This window comes from Hemicordylus capensis, chromosome 4 (assembly GCF_027244095.1).
Source record: "Hemicordylus capensis ecotype Gifberg chromosome 4, rHemCap1.1.pri, whole genome shotgun sequence".
NCBI lineage: Eukaryota > Metazoa > Chordata > Lepidosauria > Squamata > Cordylidae > Hemicordylus > Hemicordylus capensis.
The window spans coordinates 219,346,692-219,356,362 of record NC_069660.1 but is presented as its reverse complement, the minus strand read 5'-3'; the positions used below and the strand labels follow the sequence as shown (position 1 = coordinate 219,356,362).

The 9,671-nt window shown below is 43.4% G+C and overlaps 1 long non-coding RNA gene across 1 annotated transcript in view; it reads right to left on the bottom strand.

Annotated features, from left to right (window-relative positions):
* Nucleotides 1–188: 188 nt before the first annotated feature.
* Nucleotides 189–9,671, bottom strand: part of LOC128323519 (uncharacterized) — a 440,731-nt gene continuing 431,248 nt past the window's right edge. The window contains exon 9 of the long non-coding RNA XR_008306324.1: nt 189–890. This is a non-coding gene — a long non-coding RNA (uncharacterized LOC128323519). The remainder of the gene's footprint in view (nt 891–9,671) is intronic.

The following is a 9,671-nucleotide window of genomic DNA, read 5'->3' as shown; positions in this document are numbered from 1 at the left end:
TCTCTCTCTCTCTCTCTCTCTCTCACACACACACACACACACACACTATGATCAGTGATTTTTTTTAGTTAAAGGAAAAGATTGCACCATACCAATTGCAGTTACAATGTACCTTGGGCAAAAATCAAGCAGGCAGTCTTTATGGAATGTTCATGTCTCCAAATCCAGAAATATTGTGACATACAGAGTTGGTGAAATTATAAATTTTATTGCACCAATCACTTGTCCAGCATGTTGCAAGCTTTCAACTCAATTTATTCTTCTTCATAGTAACATTTTTCAGAACAAAAACAAAACAAAAATAATTATATAGGCAGGCTGACAGCTCTTTGACAGAATTTGCTGCCTCCCTTAGAACGAAGAAAAGGAGAGAGCACAGGATGGACATTCTGAAAAGGGTTATTTCTTCTCTATCACCCTCTGAGGGGCATAACAGGGATGGGACTGGGGTTGGAGGTAGACTGACTTTTGAGAACATCCAAATAGGCCCTATGTAAATTAGATTGCACAGCCACCTAATGGTGCAGCGGGGAAGTAACTTGCCTAGGGAGAAAGAGGTGGTAGTTTGATTCCCCACTGGTAAACACCCATGTCAGGCAGCAGCAATATAGGAAGATGCTGAAAGGCATCATCTCATACTATGCAGGAGATAGCAATGGTAAACCCCTCCTGTATTCTACCAAAGAAAACCACATGGCTCTGTGGTCACCAGGAGTTGACACCAACTCGACGGCACAACTTTACTTTACTTCAAATTAGATTGCAGGTTGTTAGACTTGAAGAAACAACAGGCACAATCCATCAAAGGTAAAGAATTCTGAGAAAGTCAGTGGAACTTAGAAAAGTTTCTCTTCAGTGGACTGGGCTCATTCCAATCGTCTCCATTATTCCTAAAGGGAGAAACAAAAATTACAATCATTACCCCATATCCTAAAAAGAAGGTAGGCTAGTATAAATCAACATGTCTACTCAAACAGTTGAACTTAGTTCAGATTTCTCTGAGCTGAAGCTCTGCTCTGTAGCATAGAATAATTTATTCAAGCAAGGGATTCTTATTTCTCATCACTTTGAAACCAAGCTCCAGGACAGTCCTTTGAATTAGCCTTGGTAACTCTTAAAGATTGACATTCAGCTTAATTTGAAACAGTTTTGCCTCAACACATCCTGCATTGTTCAAGACTTTACAAAGAGGAGAGGGGGAGCAGTAGAGAGAGACTGCTTTGATGGCCTTTACAACTCAAGATGAATATAAGCATGATTTTCTAAACATTAAAATTGGAAACATTTAAATACCAAATGGGCTTCCTTCAATTGGAACTATGCCAAATGAAAAGTGATCTATATTTTTTTCCTGCCCCACTGTTAGAGAACTTCATATCCAAACTTGTTTGGAAGAGATAATAATTCTAAGAAAAGGAAAAGACTAATGAAAGAACTATTATTAGTGAAAGGGACTAAAGTGATTTTTTCTATTTTATAGAAAGAAAGCAGAAATACAATTTTTTGGAACATAAAAATTCTGTTCTCAGTAGCAGTTCTGTCTGCAATTGTTCAATAACTTACTTATTTTATTGATAGATATTGAATCGAGTTATTAGTAAGAGCTAAAGCTAAGGGGTCAACTACACATTACACTTAAACCTATGTAACAGAACCCCAACATTCTTTTTTTAATTAAGAAAACAAACACAGCTTCAGAAGTAGACAATTTTGAGCAGAGAAGTGATGGAGATGTGCTTAACTCTTTCCCTTCCTACGATTTTTCCAGTCTAGACAAATGTTGCATGTCCAGACTAATGCTGACATCCAGAGTAATGCTGTGCTTGTGCAATGAACACAGTTGTGCACATACAAGGTGGTTACTGAGCTGTACGAAGCGGTGGGAGAAACTTGAATTCGTGCAATGACAGTGGAACAGGATGTGGACATCTACTTCTGTGCCTGTTATGTAAGCACATCTTGTTGTGCTAGGGCATGCTAGTTTGGAACACAAGCTACTGATGTAATCCATCTATCTATTGCAACGTCCTTGCAGTAGCACAATATTCGTGCAAGTGCCGTGTTAGTCTGGATGCTAGCCAATGTGTTCCAAATGCAATGTATATCAATTCTGAGTCCAAAGAGCAGCTTGGCATTTCCTCATCTTGCTACTTCTCTACTCAAATTCATCCCCTGCCAAAGCTTCTCCTCAAAAAGAAGAGTCCACAGCCACTGCATAGAGTGTGAGTTTAGCCCATAACATGTCAATCATGCTATATACCCTTATAAAGCTGTAATGTTCAGAAATTCATATGTAAATAAAAGATTTTGGTAGTCTGAGAAAAATATGAAAACACATTTCTGTAAATCAATATTGTCAGCAGGAGGCTTCATATTAGTGACATCTGCTGCTGAGGAAGGTCTTGCCAGAAAGTATGATGGTGTATTCCATCATAACCACTGATTCTTATGGTTGATTTTGTGTGTGGTCCAGGTGTGTTTTGCACAACCTGCAACTTCACTGCACAATCTGCAATCTGTGAAACACCAGTGTCTTCTCCATAGTGCATTTATTCTAACTTGATCACAGAAAAGGAAAAACCTTGTGTGAGGAGAAAGAAGTGTGGACTGATCACAGGGCAACCTGTGGAGGAGTAGCTACCTGCATATGGGAGGGCTGGTTGGTTCCCCAGGGTACAGCCCTGTAGCACACCCTCTCACTTCCGCACCTGAGCACACTTTTCTTCTGGTTCTTGCCTTGTGCTCTTTTTAAAATAAAATTGAGGCTGTTTTGATCAATACTACACTCTTTCAGCCCCATATTATTATTTTAATTTTAATTTAGCTTTTTTGTAATTGTGCTCTTCTGACGTGTTAGCTCTCTCTCTCTCTTTTTAAACTTTTCGGGAAGGAAGCCTTCTCCTCCTACCCCTCCTCAGCCCCACCCCACCCTCTCTCTCTCTCTGTCCCTCCAAATGATCGTTGTTGCTCTTAGGAACATAGGAAACTGCCATATACTGAGTCAGACCATTGGTCTATCTAGCTCAGTATTGTTTTCACAGACTGGCAGTGGCTTCTCTAAGGTTGCAGGCAGGAATCTCTCTCAGCCCTGTCTTGGAGAAGCCAGGGAGGGAACTTTGAAACCTTCTGCTCTTCCCAGAGCGGCTTCATCCCCTGAGGGGAATATCTTGCAGTGCTCACACACAGGGGCGTAGCAAGGTTGGAGTGGGCCCAGAGACAAGATTTTAAAATGGGCTCCCCACCCCACTGAAGCTCAGCTCAAAAGTTTTGTAAATTGTGGACGATGCAAGTCATTTAATGGTACTAGAGAAAGACATGCTGTTCTGGTAGCTCCAGGTCTTAACACTCACATCAATTTCGGAGGATGAATACATCGGAGGATGAAGGAAGCCCGGGCGGGTGCGCGGCTGGGGGAGTCAGTCATGTGACTTGCCTCTGGGCCCCCCCAAGGCAGTGGGCCCCCAGACAACTGTCTCCCCTTGCCCTATTATAGTTACGCCCCTGCTCACACATCAAGTCTCCCATTCAGATGCAACCAGGGCAGACCCTGCTTAGCTATGGGGACAAGTCATGCTTGCTACCACAAGAGCAGCTCTCCTCCTCTTGATTCACTGTTGCATCCAGGAGACTGCCATACCACATCAAAGGCTATATCAAAGGGGTATTAGCAAATGTTTCATTGTTCTCATCTTGCTGTGACTATACAGGGATTTAAATGGCGACAATCAAACCTCAACACTTTAAAGTGTGCATGTAGACAAAGCCTAGGGTGTATCTGCATAAAAATAATATAGTAGATTAGCTTCACAAGGGCCTATTGTGCTATTTTAATCCCATTCTGACAAGAAACAAACCAATTAAAACATTTTCATTATTTCCCATTATAGCCTATGGTCAAGGACAGCATACTGTAGAGCAACAGCAGTCTTTGTACCTTCCTACTCTGGCTCAACACCAAACTGAGCTATCTTCCTTCTACTCTCCTATTTTCTCCCAATATACTGTATATATAAGGTTGACATATGGATGGAAATTATTCCAAGTAGTCCTGTTGAAATTAAAAGGACAGGCTAGGCATCACCTATGTTTTTAAAAGCAGCATTTGTGCTGCATTGCCCCCCCCCCCCCCCAAGTAATAGAAAGAACACAAAAACATCAACTTAACATTAAAAAAGGAGGAAATCTCAACAGCAAAACAGATGCATGTTTATTTGGAAGTAAAATCAGGGGCATAGCTATAATTGAACAGGGGGTGCACAGATGCCCCTGAGGGAGTTCTCCTCCTCACGCCTCTCTGAAGAAGATGGGGGAGGGGCCTATTCTCACTTTGTGTCTGTGACGAAACAGGGGTTACTCTATCTTTCTTGGGATCTACCCTCAGTAGAGAGATTGCTCTGATCCCAATCTAGCAGGCTCGGACCGGCCCACAGGGCATATTCCCGGTGTGCCCCTGTGCCCCAACTCCCACCCTTAATTACCTATTCTGCTCAAAAACTTGGCGCCCTCCCCACATACATTCCACCGCCCTCTCAGTGCCCCCAGTCTGGCCCTGCGATCTAGGAGGATGCTGCTCCTTCAAGGTAGGCTGCCACCAGTTGAAGAATGATCTAAAACCACTGCCCAGGCTTAGACATGGCTTCAGCAACCTAGAACTGTCTAGCTTGGGGCTTAAAGGCACTGTACAGCCAGAGACCATAAAACCCAGTTCTAGGCAACAATATATTATTCTGAAAACAACTCAACATGACCTTATGAGGCACATGGGGAAGGGTTTTGCAAGTAACCCTCCGGAATATTTTAAACCAGACTGAAGCCATTTCTAAGTATTTAAAAAAATTTAAGGAACAAGGGTTGCACACAGAATAAGCAATTGGGGAAAAGAGGGTAAACTGGAAATAAAGAAAGACACAAACACACACACACACACACACACATTCAAAAGAAAATACAAAAACATTAACTAACTAGCACTGAGTTTTACCTTAGTCTAGCAGTAGGCAGGTCCTTGGCTGAGGGAGCATGAATCCCGACAGCTTCTCCTTTTCTGGACACTAGTAACAGCTGGTGACATGGTGCCTGGTTGCTGGCAACTCATGACTGCACTGCTAACAAAATGGTGGCATTCTTGGCCCCTATTTTATACTGTTTTGTCATGGTGTCCCACGGCCCTTTCCACCTTGCCATGTCCCTGAGTAAGTCCCACTAAATTCAATAGAACTTACTCCCAGGAAAGTGGTCATAGGGTTGCAGCCAAGTCATTTTGGATGACCAGGCAGAGGGAAAGGGGGACAATTCAGTGCAAGTGAAGTGATTTATTAAGCTGGATTTTTAGGAAGCGATTGTGAAAACAAGGAGACACTGAAAACCACATGCAAACATAGTTTCTTGCATTCCAACTCCATAGCTGTCTCAACAGAAGTGTGTTGTGAGAGAGAAAAGCTGCAAAAGCTTGGCAAGTCGTTAGTAGAAGTGTTCTCCAAACCTCCCTGTTCTTTTGGTGGTATGGGGAAAGCCTTGTTTCCCTCTGAATTTTTCATTATATGATCAGCAAATGGTCTGTGAAATTTCACAGTTGAGATGAGTTCTGCAGTAGGGGTTGAGGGTTCAGGGCTTTCCCACGTCATCTTTTTATTCCAGCCCTCCCCCCCCCCCATTCCTTCATATTGTACTTGCCTTCCATCTTCCCTTGTTGCCACAGCATACCCCATAATGCTGCTACAACCACCTATTTTTTTCATTAACTGGGAAAAATAATATTGGAGATGGCTCTGGATACCTTGTCACATCTGGATGCCTAAAAGCATGACTCACCTCCACTTGAGGTTAAATTAGTGGGTACACAGAGCAGGGCCTTCTCAGTGGTGGTGCTAAGCTCTGCAACTCTTTCCTGGGAGGCAATTATCTCAGATAGCCCTTTTGAATTGAGTATTAAATGTTGTCCTACTACTGTAGTTTTTAGCATTTTTGTTGTTGCTTCTGTGCTATTATGATTATGGGGAGTGGGGGTGTCTTTAGTGGGATCAAGAGCAGTTATTTCAGTAGTGGTGGGGAATAGAAGACTTGGTGTTGGCAGGATGGCAGACCGTTACAGAGTAAGGGACATCAGCAATTTAATAGCTGTTTCCCCTTCCAGCTGTCCTGTCAGCTCCCAGGCCTCAGTGCATAGTTCCAACTACCTACAGAACCTGACCATGATCCCCTGCAATGTCAAATCGGCTCAAAATATCATCCATGAGAGAATCAACCTGGTTTCTATAATGGAGTCCTGGCTGGGGGAGACTAGTGGCTCAGTTTGGGCTCAGCTTCTCCCTGCTGGGTATTCAGTTGTAGAGCAGGTTAGGAGAAGTGGGAATGGTGGGTGAGTCGAGTGGCTGTGATCCATAGGAATAACATCTCCCTTACCAGAATCCCTGTGAAAGAGCTAGCCAGGGGCGTAGCTAGGGGAGAGGGGGTCTGTGTTCATCCTGCTCTCTGGCGGCTCCACCCAGTGGTTCACCCAAGGCTATGGATGGTTCACCCAAGGCTATGGATCCCATAGGATTCCAAGAGACCTTGGAAGGTTTTAGAGTTGGTTCTACCAGTGATTCTGTTGATGTACTGGTGGAGACCTGGAATAAGGAAATTTACCAGGGCAGCAGACACAATTGCCCCAAATGTCCTTTCTGTTCTGCATTGAAATCGGCCCCATGGGATACAGAACAGCTACGGGAGCTGAAGTGGCAACAGAGAAGACTGGAGCACAAGTGGAGGAGAACTCGACTCAAATCTGACAAGATACAACTGAAAGCCCATTCATTTAAAGGCTTATACTGTGGCAATACATGCAGCAAAGACACAATTATATTCTGCATGTATTGGACCCACAAATTCATGTCCAGCGAAGTTGTTCAGAATTGTGAGGGGACAGACTCAGGTCCCTTCCTCTCTGAACTTGAATTTGGAGTCTTCATCATCCTGCTATGACGCTTTTAATAACTGATTTGTGGATAAAATTTCTCGGATATGAGCAGATTTGGACTCTACCATTACTGCAGAGTCAATAGCAAGGGTGTCCATTAACTCCTCTTGTTTGATGAGAATGGATCAGTTTCAATTTATCTATTCTATTCTATTCTATTCTATTCTATTCTATTCTATTCTATTCTATTCTATTCTATTCTATTTATACCGCCCTTCCAAAATGGCTCAGGGCGGTTTACAATTAAAAACAGAAACCACTAAAACCAATAACAATTAAAACAGAAATATAAATATGAACACCAATTAAAAACATCGTAAAAACAAACTATCAAAACAATTAGAACCCTGAAAACCAGGTTAGCATTAAAACAATTAAAACTAATTAAAACCCTGAAAGGCCAGGCCAAACAGATGGGTTTTAAGGGCTCTCTTGAAGGTCAGTAAGGAATTAAGATTGTGAATTTCTGCTGGGAGTGCATTCCACAGCCCGGGAGCAGCTACAGAGAAGGCCCGCCTCTGAATTGCCACCAAACGAACCGGTGGTAATTTGTGACTCCTGAAGATATGGACAAGCTTCCACCTGTCCTCTGGATTCATGCCCAACATGGCTTATTTAATCTAGTAGGGAGACTGTTATAGAGGGCCTAGTTGACATCATAAATGCCTCATTGGAGGACATCAGGATGCCTCCATGTTTGAAGAAGGCAATTGTAAGACCTTTACTTAAGAAGCCCACCGCAGAGATGGATAATTACAGGCTGGTCTCCAACCTCCATTGGTTGGACAAGGTGACTGATTGGGTGGTGGCTGATCAATTCTAGGTACTTTTGGAGGATACTAGTTGAGACCCATTTCAAATTGGCTTCAGAGTGGGCTATGCGGTTGAAACAGCCTTGGTTGGCCTGATGGATAATCTATCTGGTGGTTCCTTTGGATCTCTCTGCAGCTTTTGATACCATCAACCATGGTATCCTTCTGAATTGGAGGGATTTGGGAACAAGGAGTACTGCTTTGTATTCCTATCTCTCAGGCAGATTTCAGTTGGTATCACTCAGGGATAGTAGTTCTGTGAAATGAGAGTGATTGTATGGTGTCCCTCAGGGCTCCATCTTATCCCCGATGCTTTTTAATATCAACATGAAGCCATTTGGTGAGATCATCAGGGGATCGGGATGACACCCAATCTATTTCTCCATGACAATATCATCAGGAAATGGCATAGCTCTTCTAAATCCCTGCCTTCGGGCAGTAATGGAATGGATGAGGGATAATAAATTGCAGCTGAATCCAAACAAGATGGAGGTATTAATAGTGAGGGGTCATAATTTGAGGGATGTAATAGAACATTCTGGACAGGCTTGAATTCCCACTAAAGGAACAAGTATGTAGCATGGGAGTGCTTCTGGACCCAGGCCTCACCCTGGTGTCTCAGGTGGAGCTATGGTCAGGAGTGCTTTCTACCAACTTCAGTTGGTACAACAGCTGTGTCCATTCCTTGAAGACAATGATCTCAAAAACTGTACTGCACTCACTGGTAACTTCTTGGCATGACTACTGCAATATACTGTGCATGGGGCTGCCTTCTATGTCATTCAGAAACTTCAGTTCGTTCAAAATGCAGCAACCAGATTGGTTTCCGGGGTTTCTCAGAGAGACCATATTATGTCTGTTTTAAAACAGCTGCACTGGCTGCTGATATGTTTCCGGGCTAAATACAAATTGCTGGTAATTTACCTTCAAAGCCCTAAATGGCTTAGGACAGGGTTACCTGGGAGAGTGCTTTCTTCAGTATGATCCCCACTGCACTTTAAGGTCATCAGGAGAAGTCCATGCCTGGCTGCTGCCAGCTTGTCTGGGTGATGTCTCAGGTTTAGGCCTTCTCTGTAGGTAGCTCCTAGGCTCTGGAATGTGCTCCCTATGGCTATTAGATGCTCAAGAGTTTTAGGAGCCTTTTAAAGGAGCCCTAAAAACATATCTTTTTAGCCTGGCCTTCAATGATTACTAACATGATTTGAAACTGGTTTTAATTTCATTTTAATGTGTTTGTTATTTATTTGTTTTTAATCTGTTCTTAGAATTGTGAACCAACTAGAGCCATCTGTGTGAGGTGGTATAAAATAAAATAAAATAAAATAAAATAAGTGTATGATTTTGATTATTTTGGTTTTTGGCTGCGAGTCATTTTGGGCATACCATGTGACCAGGAAGCAGCATATATACATGTTGGCCAGGTTCAGATGTACAGGATAACCACAGTTACAACTGGCCAAGGCTTACTGCCAACAGCGGTTTTGCCACTGAAGCATTATGCCCAACTGCACGCTCAGCTATAACCATGGTTCCATGCCCATTTCCAAACCCCAATCATAGAGGAAGCGGCACAGACACTCCCGAGGACATGGCAGCTCCATGCATTTGGCACTCCTCGCTGGCAGCCTCTTGGGAAACTGGCCATGCACTTCCTGTCAGCCAGGCATCTATGGAGTTGCCATGCTACAGGGACGACGCCACACCCCATCCCAAAATGGTCAGCCTATCAAACTTCACAGCCACTTGGGGGCACTTCCGATTCCCACCTGGCAAGTGATAGGGTGAGGACACAGGATGACAGCGCAGACACTCAGTGCTTTGCTCCCCAAGAAAGGAGCAACAGTCATGTTGGTTCACAAGCACAAACACTCTAAGCAGCAGCACAAGCAGGGCACCCCCCC